Below are 19475 nucleotides of genomic sequence, written 5' to 3' on the forward strand. Positions count from 1 at the left end.
TACCAGTTTTACTTGACTCAGTGTGAAGGGTGAAGCATTCTTGGGAGAGAACTGAAAAGTACACTATATCAGAGGCCGTGGCAGTGAACTCTAACTTTTTAAATTTGCCATGGATGGTTTCTTCACAACGCCAGCACGGTGGTGCTGTGATTAGCAATGTCTACCTATAATTCTGGGTTCGCATCCCGCTCTGTGCGGCGTTTGCATGGTCTCCTCGTGTCTGCGTGGGTTCTCTCCAGGTTCTCTGGCTTCCTCCCACCTCAAAAAACATGCACTTCAGGTTGATTGACCTTTCCAAATTGCCCATAGGTCTGAGTGAGTGAGTGCGTGTTTATCTATGTCTCTGTGTGGTACTGCGGTGCACTGGCATCACGGGAGAAGTTTCCCCTCCTTGCACCACAAGCCAGATGGGATTGCCTCCACCTCCAGTCCACCATAATCTGAGAATTATGGTGGAATAAAACATTTAAACTGTCATTATTCACCTTCATTCTTCTTTTTCTCCTCCTTTCTGCTTTTCCCTTCAGGGGTTGCTTCAGTGAATCATTTGCCTCCATCTATCCCTGTCTTCTGCATCCTCTTCTCTCACACCAACTACCTTCATGTCCTCTTTCACTACATCCGTAAACCTCCTCTGCAATCTCCCTGTAGGCCTCCTGCCTGGAAGTTCAAAACTCAGGATCCTTCTACCAATGTATTCACTCTTTCCTCTGGACATGTCCAAAACATCTCAGTCTTGGCCTCTCTGACTTTATCTCCAACACCTCCAACATGTGCTGTCCCTCAGATGTACTCATTCCTTATCCTATCCATTCTGGTCACTCCCAAAGAGAACCTCAGCATCTTCATCTCTGCAACCTGCAGCTCTGTCTCCTGTCTTTTTGTCAGTGACACTGTCTAGGCCAAACAACATCGCTGGTCTCACCACAGTTTTGTACACCTTTCCTTTCATTTTAGCTGAAACTCTTCTATCATACATCACACCTGACTCTTTTCTCCACCCGTTCCATCCTGCCTGTACATGCTTCTTCACCTCTTTTCTACACTCTCCATTGCTCTGGACTGTTGACCCAAAGTACTTAAAATCCTCCACCTTCTTGATCTCTTCCCCCTGTGACCTCACTCTTCCACTTTTTTCCCTCATTCACACACATTCACACTCTGTCTTTCTGCGGCTAACCTTCAATCTTGTCTTACCAGGACAAACCTCCACCTGTCTAACTTCTTCTCCACATGTTCCCTGCTCTCACAACAAATCACAATGTCATCTGCAGACATCATTGTCTATGGAGATTCATAGCAAACAAGAAGGGGCTCAGGGCTGATCCCTGATGCAGTCCCACCTCCACCTTGAACTCCTCTGTCACACCTACAGCACACCTCACCACTGTCTTATTGTCCTCATACATGTCCTGCACCGCTCTAACATACTTCTCTGCCACTCTAAACGTCCTCATACAGTACCACAGTTCCCCTCTGGGCACCCTGCCATAAGCTTTCTCCAGATCTTCAAAAACACAATGCAATTCCCTCTGGCCTTCTCTGTACTTCTCTAGCAACATTCTCAAAGCAAATACTGCATCTGTAGTACTCTTTTTTGGCAAGAAACCATGCTGGTACTCACAAATGCTCACTCCTGTCCTTAGTCTAGCTTCAACTACTCTTTCCCATAATTTCATTGTACGGCTCATCAGCTTTATTCCTCTGTAGTTGCCACAACTCTGCACATCTCCCTTGTTCTTAAAAATGGGCACCAGCACACTTCTCCATTCCATAGGCATCTTATCACCATCTAAGATCCTGTTGAACAACCTAGTCAGAAACTCTACTGCCCCCTCTCCTACACAATTTCATACCTCCACAGGAATATCATCAGGACTGAGTGCCTTTCCACTTTTCATCCTCTTCAATGCCCTCCTCACTTCATCCTGACTGATCTTTGCTACTTTCTGGTCCAAAACAGTAATACTGAGTTCCTATGCATTATCATCTTGCAGATTCCTACTGCCATGTGCGTAACGTTTCTATGACTAACTTGCTATCTTTTGGAGATATTACCATGGGAAAAATTGGTAAACGTCTCCTTTTTTCCCTATATTGGGTTTTTATGGAATTTATCCTCATCTAGTTCAAGGGTCTTAGGGTAGAGAGTGTTGCTCTGTCCAGATTTTGAACTCCTATCACTCAGATTGCCAAAATAAAGTCATCGCAGGTACACTAAAATCAGAGAAATATGATTTATTCTGCTGGTTCCCATCAGGGAGAATTGTAACTGCCTATGGAACTTATTGGGGCAGCCTGATATTATTAACTCAGTATCTACTGACATCTGTATATGATAATAATTTAGCCGCAAGGGGGCACAAGCCAGTGTCTTATTGTGCCTGTCCCAAGCCCTTTTAAATACAGAGGGTTGTGTCAGGAAGGCCATCCGTCTTAAAAGTTTTGCAAAATCAAATATGCAAATCTAATCTATGACTTCTATACCGGATCGGTTGAGGCCCAGATTAACAATGACTGCCATCAGTGGAAATTGGACTACTGTTGGTCGAACAAGGACAGAAGGAAAGTGTGTTCGCAGGAAGAGAGACAAAAGGAACGCCAAGGTATACTGATGGCAGTCGTTGTTAATCTGACCAGCCACCTTCACAACTGAAGAAGTCTCTTGGATGAGAGACGAAACGTCTTCAAGAACTTTCTTTACTTCCAGTGGATTGACTTAAACAGCTTTGGATAACCATGACCTGGATAACTGAGAACCTACACAGACCTTTGTCTCAGGTGATGAGGGGCTGACACTGGGAGAAGTGCCTGGGATTGTAAGGCTGGCATCTCTTGTGAGTGCACTAGAGCTGCTTGTCTTAATAGGTATGTGCACAGCTTTCACAATAGCTTTATCTTCAAGCTCTGAAGTTGATGAGAGGTTCATGAAGTGATCATTTATGTCTCTGTCTGCGTACTGCAGTCTGAATGGCTCAGTCAGCTGGAGGAAAGGCTTTATTTGAAGAGCAAAATTCTCTTGGTATTCCAGATTCAATGGTGAGTTTTCTTGCATCCTCTTTACCTCCAAAGAGGACTCTGAAAGTCACTCCTCCTGCCATCCTGCTTTGCTAATCTAAGGTGTAGACCCAACAGAGTAGAGAGATATTAGTCTGGTTATATACTGAACCACCCAAGCAGAATGTGCAGACAGGTTCATTACTAGCCAATAACTAATGAGTTAATGAAGAAAAAATGTTAGTAAAAGGAGAACAGCTGGTAGAAAGTGGATGGAATAAGAGAAAGGATATGAGAGAAGTAGCTTGTAGAGAGAATACTAGAACAAGGTTGGGAATAGAAGGTTTTGAGAAGAGGCTAGAAGAGTGAGGAGAATGACAATGGCATTATGATGGAGATATCTCAGCCTAAAATGTTTTAAGAAATCACACCTGGTAGATAAACTGTGACATTTACACAGCACCTGTGTAAATGTGACAAAGAATGACAAATCAATTAGGTTATTTTTTCAATGAGCTGCCTTTCAGCTTTAATTTTTTGTTAGGGTTTAACAGCTTTCACAATGTTACAAAAAAGGCACTCAAAAAGCCAGCTCCTATTCCCACCTGAAAACCTACACTTCCAACATTGAGATCAGCCATTGTAGGCCTAGGGAGTTTTTTGTATTGTAAATTAAATAATTTATGCATTCAACAAGTTTACTCTAAACATTTCAACTTGACATTGTGAGCCACATAACATCACATGAACTGTAAATTTAACTGTGCTGCAATTAAACAATTTGTATAGCTGTCAATGAGACCTATGCACCTCTCAACAGGTATTTTGGCCCACTCCTCGTGAGCATAGTCCTCCAGTTGTCTCAGGTTGGAAGAGTGTCTTCTCCAGATGGCATGTTTCACATGTTCAGTAGGATTTAGATCTGGGGTCATAGATGGCCACTTCAGAATAGTCCAATAATTTTCTCTAAGCTATTCCTGGGTGTTTTTGGCTGTGTGTTTGGGGTTGTTGGAAGACCCATGATCTGCAACTGAGACCAAGCTTTCTGACACTAGGCGGCACATTTCTCTCCAGAATGCCTTGATAGTTTTGAGATTTCATTGTACCTTGCACAGATTCAAGACACCCTGTGCCAGATGCAGCAAAGCAGCCCCAGAACATAACCAAACCTCTTCCAGGTTTCTGTGTTCTTTTCTTCATATGCTTGCTTTTTCAGTCTGTGAACATACAGTTGATGTACCTTACCAAAAAGGTTCATTTTTTTCTCGTCTGTCCAAAGAACATTCCCCCAGAAGCTTTGTGGCTTGTCAACATGCATTTTCTCAAATTCCAGTCTCGCTTTTTTATGATTTGCTTTCAACAGTAGTGTCCACCTTGGTCGTCTCCCACGGAGTCCATTCTGGCTCAAACAATGACGAATAGTGTGATCTGACACTGATTGAGTGTCAGATCGCAACAGTGGAGTTCTGGGCTCTTTGGATACCTTTCGAACTATCTGTCTCTTCAATTTATCATCAATTTTCCTGTTGTTTCTGTGTCCATTTTATTACATAACAAGGTCAAGTTTTGTCACTACGTAGCAAAAAACTAGGCAAAATACAATCTGAGTCAGCTTTAGACTGAACAGTCCCGTGGATCTTAAACTTTTGAATAATATGTGCCACTGTTGTCACAGGGAAATCAAGCTGCTTGGAGATCGTCTTATAACCCTTACCTTAACATGCTGGTCTATAAATTTCTTTCTAAAATCCTGAGACAATTTTCTCCTTTGCTTGCTGCTGTCCAGGTTCAGTAAAACACACACCATATCACCAAACACCACAGTGACTACTTCTTTCTTCTTCTTCTTTTCCTTTCGGCTTTTCCCTTCAGGGGTCGCCACAGCAAATCAAATGCCTACATCTAATCCTATCCTTTGCATCCTCTTCTCTCACATCAACTACCTTCATGTTGTCCCTCATTACATCCATAAACCTCCTCTTTGGTCTTCCTCTAGGCCTCCTGCCTGGCAGTTCAAAACTCAGCATCCTTCTACCAATATACTCACTGTCTCTCCTCTGGACACTTCCAAACCATCTCAGTCTGGCCTCTTTGACTTTATCTCCAAAACCTCTTACATGTGCTGTCCATCTGATGTACTCATTCCTGATCCTATCCTTCCTGGTCACTCCCAGAGAGAACCTCAGCATCTTCATCTCTGCTACCTCCAGCTCTGCCTCCTGTCTTTTCCTCAGTGACTCCGTCTCTAGACCAAACAACATCGCTGGTCTCACCACAGTTTTGTACACCTTTCCTTTCATTTTAGCTGAAACTCTTCTATCACACATCACACCTGACACTTTTCTCCACCTGTTCCATCCTGCCTGTACATGATTCTTCACTTCTTTCCACACTCTCCATTGCTCTGGACTGTTGACCCTAAGTACTTAAAATCCTCCACCTTCTTGATCTCTTCTCCCTGTAACCTCACTCTTCCACTTGGGTCCCTCTCATTCACACACATGTATTCTGTCTTACTACGGCTAACCTTCATTCCTCTCCTTTCCAAGACAAACCTCCACCTCTCTAGCTTCTCCTCCACCTGTTCCTTGCTCTCACTGCAGATCACAATGTCATCTGCAAACATTATAGTCCATGGAGATTCCTGTCTAACCTCGTCTGTCAGCCTGTCCATCACCAAAGCGAACAAGAAGGGGCTCAGAGCTGATCCCTGATGCAGTCCCACCTCCACCTTGAACTCCTCTGTCACACCTACAGCACACCTCACCACACTCTTACAGTCCTCATACATGTCCCGCACTGCTCTAACATACTACTTAACTACAGTGACTACTTGTCATCCTTTAAATAGGTAGACTGACTACTTATGAGATTCAACACACCTGTGATGCCAATTACAGGACACACCTCAGTTTTTCATGTCCCTCTGGTCATTTTTTTTTCAATCTTTCACAGAGGTACCATCATTTTTGTCCAGGCATGTTTAAGTATTTTGTTTTTTTTAAAAATGTTGAACGACATTTAACAAGTGATGACTGATTTTGATTGTTTAATATTTTCAATATTTTTTTAATTTATTGTTATTTGTGTTTCAAGTGTTTTCAATAATCATTGTGGATTTTTCTATCATTAACAGAGGGGTACCAACATTTTTGTCCATATGGCAAACGTACGAAGGCATGCCATATCCACCTGCTGTGGAGCAGAACAGTCTTTGCTGAGATGAGCCAAGGAGCTCAGTCAAAAGGAAATAGACTCACTGGAATTCAGGGCAGACGAGAACAAAATGATTTTTCGAGAGAAGCCAGGTGAGAAGCCAGTGGATTTCAATTCCCCATGGATCTAGGGCCACCCTGAAACCAGAGGTGGACAGTAACAGAGTAAATTTACTTAAGTACTGTACTTAAGTACAGATTCTAAGGATTTTTACTTTACTCAAATACTAGAATTCTTTCATACTTATTACTCTTACTCGAGTTAATTTCTAAGAAGGCTCAATATGGGGGGGGGGGGGGCAGATAGACTTACAGACAGGTGGGGGGAGACAGACAGTCTGAGGGACACAAATATTGTGGTACTGGGATATGTCCTTCCTGTAAACATTGAGTTGTTGAAAGCAGAGATTTAGTTTGTTGTAAAGCAGTGGTTCTCAACCAGTAGTCCACCAGTGTGTCAATTAGGGGTTCCAGTTGGTCCCCAGTTAAACTAGTTGGTTGGGCCTATATGTCTCCATTTGTTCTTGTGTGTGTATGGAAGGGGGGATTGTTTAATAAAATGTGAAAATAACATAATTGTCCTCTTTGATCTTCTTCTTTTCCTTTCGGCTTTTCCCTTCAGGGGTCGCCACAGCGAATCAATTTCCTCCATCTAGCCCTGTCCTTTGAATCCTCTTCTCTCACACCAACTACCTTCATGTCTTCCCTCATTACATCCATAAACCTCCTCTTTGGTCTTCCTCTAGGCCTCCTGCCTGGCAGTTCAAAACTCAGCATCCTTCTACCAATATATTCACTATCTCTCCTCTGGACATGTCCAAACCATCTCAGTCTGGCCTCTCTGACTTTATCTCCAAAACCTCTAACATGTGCTGTCCCTCTGATATACTCATTCCTGATCCTATCCTTCCTGGTCACTCCCAGAGAGAACCTCAGCATCTTCATCTCTGCTACCTCTAGCTCTGTCTCCTGTCTTTTCTTCAGTGACACTGTCTCTAGACCAAACAACATCGCTGGTCTCACCACAGTTTTGTACACCTTTCCCTTCATTTTAGCTGAAACTCTTCTATCACACATCACACCTGACACTTTCCTCCACCCGTTCCATCCTGCCTGGACACGCTTCTTCACCTCTTTTCCACACTCTCCATTGCTCTGGACTGTTGAGCCTAAGTACTTAAAATCCTCCACCTTCTTGATCTCTTCTCCCTCTAACCTCACTCTTCCACTTGGGTCCCTCTCATTCACACACATGTACTCTGTCTTACTGCGGCTAACCTTCATTCCTCTCCTTTCCAGGACAAACCTCCACTTCTCTAGCTTCTCCTCCACCTGTTCCCTGCTCTCACTACAGATCACAATGTCATCTGCAAACATCATAGTCCATGGAGATTCCTGTCTAACCTCGTCTGTCAGCCTGTCCATCACCATGGCAAACAAGAAGGGGCTCAGAGCTGATCCCTGATGCAGTCCCACCTCCACCTTGAACTCCTCTGTCACACCTACAGCACACCTCACCACTGTCTTACAGTCTTCATACATGTCCTGCACCGTTCTGACATACTTCTCTGCCACTCCAGACTTCCTCATACAGTACCACAGTTCCTCTCTGGGCACCCTGTCATAAGCTTTCTCCAGATCTACAAAAACACAATGCAGCTCCCTCTGGCCTTCTCTGTACTTCTCTATCAACATCCTCAAAGCAAATACTGCATCTGTAGTACTCTTTTTTGGCATGAAACCATACTGCTGCTCACAAATGTTCACTTCTGCCCTTAGTCTAGCTTCCACTACTCTCTCCCATAACTTCATTGTATGGCTCATCAGCTTTATTCCTCTGTAGTTGCCACAACTCTGCACATCTCCCTTGTTCTTAAAAATGGGCACCAGCACACTTCTCCTCCATTCCTCAGGCATCTTCTCACTATCTAAGATCCTGTTGAACAACCCAGTCAGAAACTCTACCGCCACCTCTCCTAGACACTTCCATACCTCTACAGGTATATCATCAGGACCGACTGCCTTTCCACTCTTCATCCTCTTCAATGCCCTCCTCACTTCATCCTGACTAATCTTTGCTATATCCTGGTCCACAACAGTCACCTCTTCTAGTCTTTGTTCCCTCTCATTTTCCACGTTCATCAACTCTTCAAAGTACTCTTTCCATCTTCCCATCACACTACTGGCACCTGTCAATAGACTTCCATCCCTATCCTTAATCACCCTAACCTGCTGCACGTCCTTCCCATCTCTATCTCTCTGTCTTGCCAACCTGTATAGATCAGTCCCTCCCTCCTTACTGTCCAACCTAGCATACAAGTCATCATAAGCTTCTTGTTTGGCCTTTGCTACCTCTACCTTCACCTTACGCTGCATCTCCCTGTACTCCTGTCTACTCTCCTCAGTCCTCTCAGTGTCCCACTTCCTCTTGGCTAACCTCTTTCTCTGTATACACTCCTGTACCTCCTCATTCCACCACCAAGTCTCCTTGGTGGTGGAATCTACTTTCCTTCCAGATGACACACCAAGTACTCTCCTACCTGTTTCCCTGATCACATTAGCTGTAGTTGTCCAGTCATCTGGAAGCACCTCCTGACCACCCAGGGCCTGTCTTAACTCCTTCCTAAAAGTCATGCAACACTCTTCCTTTTTCAGCTTCCACCATTTTGTCTTCTGCTCTGCCTTTGCCCTCTTCATCTTCCTCACCACCAGAGTCATCCTACACACCACCATCCTATGCTGTTTGGCTACACTCTCACCTACCACTACTTTGCAGTCACTGATCTCTTTCAGGTTACACCGTCTACACAAGATGTAGTCTACCTGTGTGCTCCTACCGCCACTCTTATAGGTCACTCTATGTTCCTGCCTCTTCTGGAAGAAAGTATTCACTACAGCCATTTCCATCCTTTTTGCAAAGTCAACTACCATCTGTCCTTCTGCGTTCCTCTCCTGGATACCAAACCTGCCCATCACCTCCTCATCACCTCTGTTTCCTGCACCAACATGTTCATTGAAGTCTGCACCAATGACAACTCTCTCACTTCTAGGTATGCTCTGCATCACTTCATCGAGGTCCGACCAGAATTTCTCCTTCTCCTCCAGCTCACATCTAGCCTGTGGAGCATACCCGCTAACAACATTGAACATCACACCTTCTATTTCTAGCTTCAGACTCATCACTCTATCTGACACTCTTTTTACCTCCAGGACATTCCTAACAAACTCCTCCTTCAAGATAACTCCTACTCCATTTCTCTTCCCATCTACACCATGATAGAACAACTTAAACCCTGCTCCTAAACTTCTAGCCTTGCTACCTTTCCACCTGGTCTCCTGGACACACAGTATGTCTACCTTCCTCCCCTGCATCATGTCAACCAACTCTCTACCTTTTCCTGTCATAGTTCCAACATTCAACGTCCCTACTCTCAGTCCTATACTCTTGGTGTTCCTCTTCTCTTTCTTCGTGCGAACGCACTTTCCTCCTCTCCTTCTTCGACCAACAGTAATCCAATGTCCACCGGCGCCCTGTAGGTCAACAGCGCCGATGGCGGTCGTTGTTAACCCGGGCCTCGACCGATCCGGTATGGAAGTCATAGGTTTGATTCGCATCTTTGATTTGGCAAAAGTTTTACGCCGGATGCCCTTCCTGACGCAACCCTCTGTATTTATCCGGGCTTGGGACCGGCACAATAAGACACTGGCTTGTGTCCTCTTGCGGCTACATTAATTGTCCTCTTTGATGATTCCATTAATTTTATTTCCATTTTTATAGATGTTGGAGAAGGCTTGGTACAGTATAATATAATGGTTCTAAAGGCAAGCACATCAGTGCAGGTGGTTTCAAAGAGTTTTCTCTGAAACAAGAGATAAAAGGTACTATATATAAAATTGTAAAATGACAGTAATCCACTCAGGTCTATTCTCATCAAAGATAGAAAAAAAAAAAAAAAAAAAAGGGAATTTACTCTTACTCTTACTTTTACTTTAGGTACATTTAAAAGCATTTACTCTTGAAAACTTAAGTACATTTAAAAGCAAGTACTTTTTTACTCTTATTGAAGTAATGTATTGACTGGGCTACTCTTACTTGTAGCGGAGTAAATTTTGACCAGAAGTATTTGTACTCTTACTCAAGTACTGGGGTCAAGTACTCCGTCCATCTCTGCCCGAAACTCACAGTCAGCATAAAATTTCAGATGAACTCAAAGTACAGCAATCCCTCGTTACTTGCGGTTAATGCGTTCCAGGACCATCTGCAAAAAACAAAATTCCATGTATTTATCTTATTATTTATGGTGATTTAAATGTTTATGAACCCTCCCTATACTAATATCAAACCACTTTATAGCTGTATTACCTTTCCACCTTCCTTATACTGTATCTCCACACTGTTATAGACTTGTAACACCCCCGGTTTCTTGTGGTGGGCAAGGATGACGCACAATATATTCTTTGAATGGTTTTTATTTGTCGACCAGCCTTATCAAGGAACAAACAAGAACTGACAATAATCTCCCGCTCGCACTCTCACGCCTCCTTCTCAGTCTCACAAACACATGCAGTGGTTTCAGAGAGTTTTCTCTGAAACAAGAGATAAAAGGTACTATATATAAAATTGTAAAATGACAGTAATCCACTCAGGTCTATTCTCATCAAAGATAGAAAAAAAAAAAAAAAAAAAGGGAATTTACTCTTACTCTTACTTTTACTTTAGGTACATTTAAAAGCATTTACTCTTGAAAACTTAAGTACATTTAAAAGCAAGTACTTTTTTACTCTTATTGAAGTAATGTATTGACTGGGCTACTCTTACTTGTAGCGGAGTAAATTTTGACCAGAAGTATTTGTACTCTTACTCAAGTACTGGGGTCAAGTACTCCGTCCATCTCTGCCCGAAACTCACAGTCAGCATAAAATTTCAGATGAACTCAAAGTACAGCAATCCCTCGTTACTTGCGGTTAATGCGTTCCAGGACCATCTGCAAAAAACAAAATTCCATGTATTTATCTTATTATTTATGGTGATTTAAATGTTTATGAACCCTCCCTATACTAATATCAAACCACTTTATAGCTGTATTACCTTTCCACCTTCCTTATACTGTATCTCCACACTGTTATAGACTTGTAACACCCCCGGTTTCTTGTGGTGGGCAAGGATGACGCACAATATATTCTTTGAATGGTTTTTATTTGTCGACCAGCCTTATCAAGGAACAAACAAGAACTGACAATAATCTCCCGCTCGCACTCTCACGCCTCCTTCTCAGTCTCACAAACACATGCAGAACACACAGATGTAGGCCAACTCAGGCAACACACATACAATAGAACAACATGGGTTATCACAGACTGTTAAAAACACTTTTGCATTAAAGAAAAGATGCGGGAGGAACCTTGAGTCTCAGAACGAAGTGCACACACGGATGCTGTCAGCCAATAGCCTGCTGTCGGCATCACGTGACTACCTAGTAAAAATGAGTGATGTAGTGAAGCCGTGCATCTTTAAGTGTGAATAAGCAAGGGATTACAGTGTATCAGTGAAGCAGGCCACAACACCCGACTCAAGATGCCCGGCTTCATTACATTTTGGATTTTTAGTAGATAGTCAAGTGATACTGTACGACCATTCTATTATCTGACAGCATCCAGAAGCACCCTGCATTTCGAGACTCTCGGAACGTAGAGTACTTCCGTGTATTAAAGAAACATTAAAGGGTGCTTTAAACAATCTATGAGTGTTGGAAAAGTTAGTACAGATAGAAAATTAATATTTGAATTTTGTTTTTTGCGGGTGGTCCTGGCATGCATTAACCACGTAATGAGGGATTCTTGCATTAACCGCGTAATGAGGGATTATCCTGATAGGATATGCAGTGAACAGTATGAACAAAAATCCACAAACAGCATCAGACTCAAACAGTAAACATACAGCAGCCAAATCAGTCAGGTGACATGACTAAATTAAATCTAAACATTAATTATCTATGTGACTAGTCTCCTGTTGTGTTTTTGAATTAATCTGCCAATTCATCAGATGGTTGAAAGTTCCCACAAAAAGACTACCAATTATCTACAAAGCCCATGTCCTGTGTCACACCACTGGGCAGCCAGTGATTCAGTATGATATGAGGTTATACTGTACATGTTATCGCTGGTCAGATTGGGCAGGGGACTTGCCCAAACTAAAGCGTTTGACACTTTCTTTGCTAAATTACACAACGACTCAACAAAAATTTTGGTGACTACCAATGGATATAACCAGGAGTCATTTACTGGATGTGAATTGCAATCTTAACGTATTTATTTTTTATCCTTTACAAGCCATTTTAAATAGAATTTTATATTATTTGTAATGATCAGAGTTTGTTCCTCAGCAGGTGGACTGCGAAGTAGAGAAAGCCTGTTTGAAATGGACAATGCTTTGTGGTTAACTGTGGGCTGTTTTTATTTGAGACAGTCACCCAACCACCCAGGCGTCTTGGCTGCTGTGCTGCTGCTGAAGCACAGCTAACCAAATTTGCACTTGGTTAGCTCACACTGGCTACTGTGGACTATGAGATTTATTTTATATCATGCAAAACTGTTTTTTTCTAATTCACTGACCCTTGCATTCAGTCCATCAAATAAATGTTTTTCCAGTGGGTGGGGGAGTAATAATGTAATCCATTGTAGGTCACGGCAGTGCTGTTTTTTGATGAGAGTTCAGTATTATATTATGAGAAAAAGACAGGAATCAACGAGAAAAACAATAGCCCAAATTTGGTAATTTTTTTGTCAAATGTGAATGTTGAACTGTACTTTTTTATATTCTTCAAAAAGGTACACCACTCAGATCTATAAAAATATGTTCTCTACAGAAAATGTGTTGATTATTAAAAAAAAGATGTTTCAAGCTTATGAGACACCAAAGCTAGCTCAGACTATTGCATTGTTCGAAGAACTTGTGTAAAGCTTGGATCATGTTATGAACTCAGGTTAATGTTACTCACTAATTCATCATCATCATCATCATCATCATCATCATCATCTTCACCACCACAGCATGGGCATAAAATCTATCTGCCACATAATAAACATATTTATTGCAGTATTTATCTCGACAAGTTTGCATGTTCTCCCTGTTCTCCCAAAGACCCATTCATACCGTTCCCAGCTAAGCATTCTGGAGATTTGGGCAGATGTGTGCACTTTTACAGTGTACACATGTGTTTAATCAGCAGCCCAGCACCCATGCGACAACCGAGTCAAAGATAGCCTCCATTATGAGCTCACTATCAAGTCAGGTCAGGAGTCAGGAGTTTTAGATCACCACGTTCATACATGGTGGTCAAGAAACAGTAGGCAAGCTTTTTGATTCACGTCAGTGGAGTCTATCAGTTACACGGTATGTGGTCAATTTTCAAATTCTAGCAGCCAGTGGGTGGGAAGACTCAGAGCTACCGTACAGGGGTTCTAAGGGAGTAAGGGAGGTCTGCAGATTACTAAATGAACATTAGCGACACATATTGACAGTAGGCTCAGGAAAAGATGTTGGTAGGCGAAGAAAGACTAGGTTCGACATTCTCCAGTTTTCTTACCTGCCAGCCCAACCCGAGTGCTTCTGCTTCCATGTCTGCCAATGCTCCTGAGCTCCAACCCAGCGCTACCTTCTCTGATGAACCCATTCAGTCGGGGAAGGCTCGGCTGACCTTGGCAGAACAACGACAATGAGGGACAAACTCAACAAGGGACAAACTCTTCTCCAGCTGCCCAGAGCTGCCAAAAAGACAGGGCTCAGTAGGCGGAGAGGTGCTGGTGAGCTGAATATCATCCTCTTCACGGGCTGATGATAATTTTGTAGACAAAGATTTTTCTGAGGAACACAATCTTCTCCTGACTGTGCTGCAATCTCCTAAAAAGGTCCTAGCGTGAGACAGGATGAGGGGGGTACTGTATGGGGTCTGTGTTTGTGCTGCTCTGCAGTACCAGATTGTGGCAGGATGCAGGGACGAACCTTTGGGCAGAGCCTCTCCACACTTGTGCCTCATCTTCACGCTTGAGCCCTATCAGCTTAATTAGCCTGAGGCTTTTTAAGCCCTCTTTTATTTATTTATTTTTGGACATTACATCAGACTTCACACCATCAGCATTAACAACAACATCCTAAAAAAAAGGCTGCCGAGTAGGAGCCATTTGGCTTGTGAAATTCCTGTCCCCAGCTGCTCGTGGTGTTCTGTGCCAGAAGATTCCTTCAGCAATGCACATGTTCGTCTCGAGTAATTTCCTGTTTGCTGTGTCTCTAGTTTCCTGCGGTTACGTTTATTGGATTTATTTTACAGTTTTGAGTATGCTCCTGGTTTTCTTTGTTACTCTGTGTGTAATTCCGCTAAATCCGTAAAATGTCATTATTATTGGAGCTGAAGGAATCATTGTTTTTCATAATACATTTTATGAGGAAGACAAATTCGAAAAGTTGTCTGGGCCTCACAATAGACTCTTTGTTCAAGACAGGTACTAAGGTAAGTCTCAGTCAGTCAGGCAGCAGGGCTTTTGCGAATGGGTGGGGTGGGGGTGTCCCGTCTCTGTGCATTGAGCCAACGGATGAAACCATTTTTTCCAGTCTTGTGCCAGCTGCTCTGCATCCTCTACAGCAACTCCCTGTTGTCGGAGGTCATCTGCAATGACGTCAAGCCATTGGGTGCAGGACTTGCCTCGAGTTGTTTCCAGCCTGTAGTCTTAGGGTCAAACTGAAGAATGGCTCTTTTTTTGGGTGATCAGGGGGAAAGCGGAGGATATGACCAAACCAGTGGGTGCGACATTGCACAGCCTGGCAAAATGCTCTGGGCTGGTACGTGCAGGCTCTAAGCACTTTGTTGGAAATCCTCTGGGGCCACCTGATGTTTTCAATGGTTCTGAGAGCCCTGCTATCAAAGTCATCTATACTGGCAGCCAGGGTCTTGTTTAAGGAGAGGTGGATCCTGTCCATTACTGACATGCATGAATTTGGTTTTACTCCAGCTCACTTGAAAGCCAAGCTTCTCTGCTTCTTTTCTATTTATGCCCAGGGAGTCTCTCAGCTGGCTGTAGGATGTGCTGAGCAGTGTGGTGTTGTCGGCATACTCCAGCTCAGTCAGATGGTAGTTGCCAAGGGACAGCCCCCAGGGACTGTGATGCAGTTAAAAAATTCAGTAGTGGCCACCCAGCCCTGGCAAATGCCACTGGAGATGGGAAACCACTCTGCCATTGATATGTGCACAACTCTGTGCATTGCTGTAGAGCAGCTTGAGCAAGGCAACAATCTTAAGTGGTGCTCCAAGGGTCTGTGGGACACTCCAGAGTGAGGCATGGCAGATGGTGTCAAAGGCAGCCTTCAAATCGATGAAGCCGATGTATAGAAAGAAAGAAATGCACTTTATTGATCCTATAGGATCAATATGAATTATTTTTTTCCACACAGGGTGTTATTTTGTTAGTATATTGAGACATGCATATGTGTGTACAAGACCCTTAAACAACCACACACACACAAGGGGCCTGCAGGCATTAAATTTAATACAATGGGAGGCAAAGTAATGGGCAGTTTCTTCTTTGGTGCACCCCAAATGAGCAGCTTGAAAGGGGGACAGCACCTTGCTCTAGGGTGCCTTGGCAGTGCACTGGAGACGAGTTGAATGGCTTGATGTGTGAGCCATTGTGGGCTTGGCGCAGCTGAGTGAATACACGGCTCATGTTGGTGTTGGCCGCGGACTCTAGGTGTTCAGCTTCTGTTTGCCAGAACTTCTCTCCATCCTCAACTATTGCCACATCACGGTGGTGGTTCAGTCGCCAGTATTCAGTCAAGTCGCCTTGGAGCTTGGCCTGGCGCAGTGGGTTGATGATATGGAGTGTCCTCTCTGATATCAAAGGCTTTTTGGGGGAGGATCGGGAGAATCCAAGGACATCATGAGCTGACTGGACGACACTATCCTTGAGGGTCTGCCAGTCCATCACTTTGTCAGTGGCCAGGGCATCGAAGGTGCGGTGGATGGTGCAACTGAACTCAGTGGCCATGTTTGGATCACTGAGTAGGAAGGAGTCCAGGCGAGACTGAGTATGCTGTTATGCTGGTTGGCTCGTAGATTTAACTTAAGGTGGGCCACCAGCAGGTGGTGGTCAGTTTTGCCAAGCTCTGCTCCTCTGTACACATGGCAGTTGTTGACAAACAACTTCCAGTGTTGGGAGATGGGGATGTGGTCCAATGCTTTCCTGGTTCTGCCTTCTGGGCTGTACCACGTCCAATGACGGATCAGTTTCCAGGGAAACCAAGTGTCAGTGACGCAGAGGTTGCTGTGGTGGTATAGAAGGAGAACATGGTGACTGTTGTCGTTTGTAAGCCTGTCAACAAAGATTGAACCGACAGGTGAGCCTTTGGCCCAATCACTGCTGCAAACAGTGGCACTGGCATGGTGATGTCGTGGAAAGAGGCTTGGCTAACAGCCTGGTTGAGTTGGTCAAAGAAGGCATCATTCGCATCATCAGCGACGTCAGCGGGCAGGCTGGGGTCAGATATCTTGAACAGTCCAGTTTCTTTTTCTGTTCAGTTTCGTAACAAAGGGGTTTCTCCTGGGTGGGTTATTAGCCCTCCGCAGGATAGGCGGCTGGTGGGGCTGTCACCTCAGAGTGTGCCGACACACTGGGGTCTTTGTTTGACTGGAACCTACCCTTGAGACCAGCCCGCCATGGGTGACACTACCAGGATCAAGCTCCTGATGGTATCACTCTCCACAGTCACTGGACTGCACAAGCTCCCTTATCACGCCAAGGCTAGACTAAAGAGAGGGTTAGTCATCAGCAGCCTAATTGATTTCAGGGAAGACAGACTACTTATCAATAACAATATAACTCCAACTTCATTGCAGCTGGAGTCTGCATTGAGCAGGGTCAACTTAATTTGATTTGCACACAAATAGTGTAGGTAACTGAATTTTTAGCAGCAGTAATTTGTACTATGTGGTTTCTGTAGACAATATGTTACTTCGGCAGGGAGATGTTTTCAAATAAGTACAAACTATTTGTCAATTCAAATCATACATAGGTTGAGGAGAAATCCAACAGTATCATCAATGATAAAAGCAGACAGCAAACTTATCTAAGGTGTAGATGTCATTGATTATTTGTAAGGAGGGAGGAAAATGTAGCCACAAGAGGGCACAAGCCAGTCTCCTGTTGTGCGTGTCCGAAGCCCAAATAAATATAGAGGGTTGTGTCAAGAAGAGCATCCGACGTAAGACTTACAAAATCAAACATGCAAATCAAACCTATGAATTCCATACCGGATTGGTCGGGGCCCGGGTTAAAGCAGTCGGTCCTGATATACCTGTGGAGGTATGGAAGTGTCTAGGAGAGGTGGCAGTAGACTTTCTGACCGGGTTTTTCAACAGGATCTTGGATAGTGAGAAGATGCCTGAGGAATGGAGGACACGTATGCTGGTGCTGGTCCCCATTTTTAAGAACAAGGGAGATGTGCAGAGTTGTGGCAACTACAGAGGAATAAAGCTGATGAGCCATACAATGGAGTTACAGTATGGAAAAAAGTAGTGGAAGCTAGACTAAGGGCAGAATTGAGCATTTGTCAGCAGCAGTATGGTTTCATGCAAAAAAAAAAAGAGTACTACACTGTATTTGCTTTGAGGATATTGATAGAGAAGTACAGAGAAAGCCTTGGTAGCTGCAATGTGTTTTTGTAGATCTGGAGAAAGCTTATGACATGGTGCCCAGAGAGGAACTGTGGTATTGTATGAGGAAGTCTGGAGTGGGAGAGAAGTATGTTAGAGCGGTGCAGGACACGTATGAGGACTGTAAGACAGTGGTGAGGTGTGCTGTAGGTGTGAAAGAGGTGTTCAAGGTGGATGTAGGACTGCATCAGGGATCAGCTCTGAGCCCCTTCTTGTTCGCTATGGTGATGGACAGGCTGACGGATGAGGTTAGACAGGAATCTCCATGGACTATGATGTTTGCAGATGACATTGTGATTTGTAGTGAGAGCAGGGAACAGGTGGAGGAGAAGCTAGACAGGTGGAGGTTTGTCCTGGAAAGAAGAGGAATGAAGGTTAGCCGCAGAAAAACAGTACATGTGTGTGATTGAGAGGGACCCAAATGGAAGAGTGAGGTTACAGGGAGAAGAGATCAAGAAGGTGGAGGATTTTAAGTACTTAGGGTCAACATTCCAAAGCAATGGAGAGTGTGGAAAAGAGGTGAAGAAGCGTGTGGTGGAGTAAGAAAGGGGGTGGAGAAAAGTGTTCGGTGTGATGTGTGATAGTAGAGTTTCAGCTAAAATGAAAGAAAAGATGTAGAAAACTGTGGTGAGACTAGCAATGTAGTCTGGTCTAGAGACAGTGTCACTGAGGAAAAGACAGGAGACAGAGCTGGAGGTAGTAGAGAGGGAGATGCTGAGGTTCTATTTGGGAGTGACTGGGATGGATAGGATAAGGAATGAGTACATCAGAGGGACAGCACATGTTATACGTAGGTTTTGGAGATATAATCAGAAATGCCAGACTGAGATGGTTTGGACATATCCAGAAGAGAGATAAGTGAATATAGTGGTAGAAGGATGCCGAGTTTTGAACTGCCAGGCAGAAGGCCTAGAGGAAGACCAACGAGGAAGTTTATGGATGTAGTGAAAGAGGATATGGTGGGAAGTTTTTAATACAATAAAATAATACAATGATATAATAAAATAATATCATCTCGTTGAACCAAAGATGTGGATTGTTGTGTGTCTGTCAAATTATTCAGTGTTTGTGAAGGTGGCACCAGGATGTCTCCAGTTCATGAAGACGCTGCATGAATGTAATTACTGTTTGACCAAATTTGGAAATGTTTGCATGACTGTCAGTATCCTTGGAAGAAGTTAGACCCTGACAGAAGCAGCTGGCCAGATCATTTCATATACTGTACTTGAAATTAATGTTTTTGTATGTTTCTGCACAGGGTCATCCAAAGAATGTCTGCAGCAGATGTGTCCTCACAGGGTTCACGTGAATGATTATGTTAGGTCATCAAATAGTTTTGTGAAACTGTCGACTTGATATTTTTGGTAACGTCTGGAGGTCATGACGTACCAACTGAAAACCGTAAAGAGCTGGTTGAAAGCAGATGAGCAGAGGTTAATACCTCCACTAGTCACGCCTTTAGAGTATAAATGATGTGTGATTCTTTCATATTTTTGTACTTGAAGTTTTACTGTCCCCAGAATATTCTGTAACAACACTTCGAAGGAATGTTCATCGTCTC

At 43.6% G+C, this 19475-nt stretch overlaps 1 pseudogene; it reads left to right on the top strand.

The window, feature by feature from the left end:
• The window catches only part of LOC137600607 (piggyBac transposable element-derived protein 4-like), a 129383-nt pseudogene that overhangs the window by 73690 nt on the left and 36218 nt on the right, over positions 1-19475 (top strand).

This window comes from Antennarius striatus, chromosome 8, assembly GCF_040054535.1.
Source record: "Antennarius striatus isolate MH-2024 chromosome 8, ASM4005453v1, whole genome shotgun sequence".
Taxonomy (NCBI): Eukaryota; Metazoa; Chordata; class Actinopteri; order Lophiiformes; family Antennariidae; genus Antennarius; species Antennarius striatus.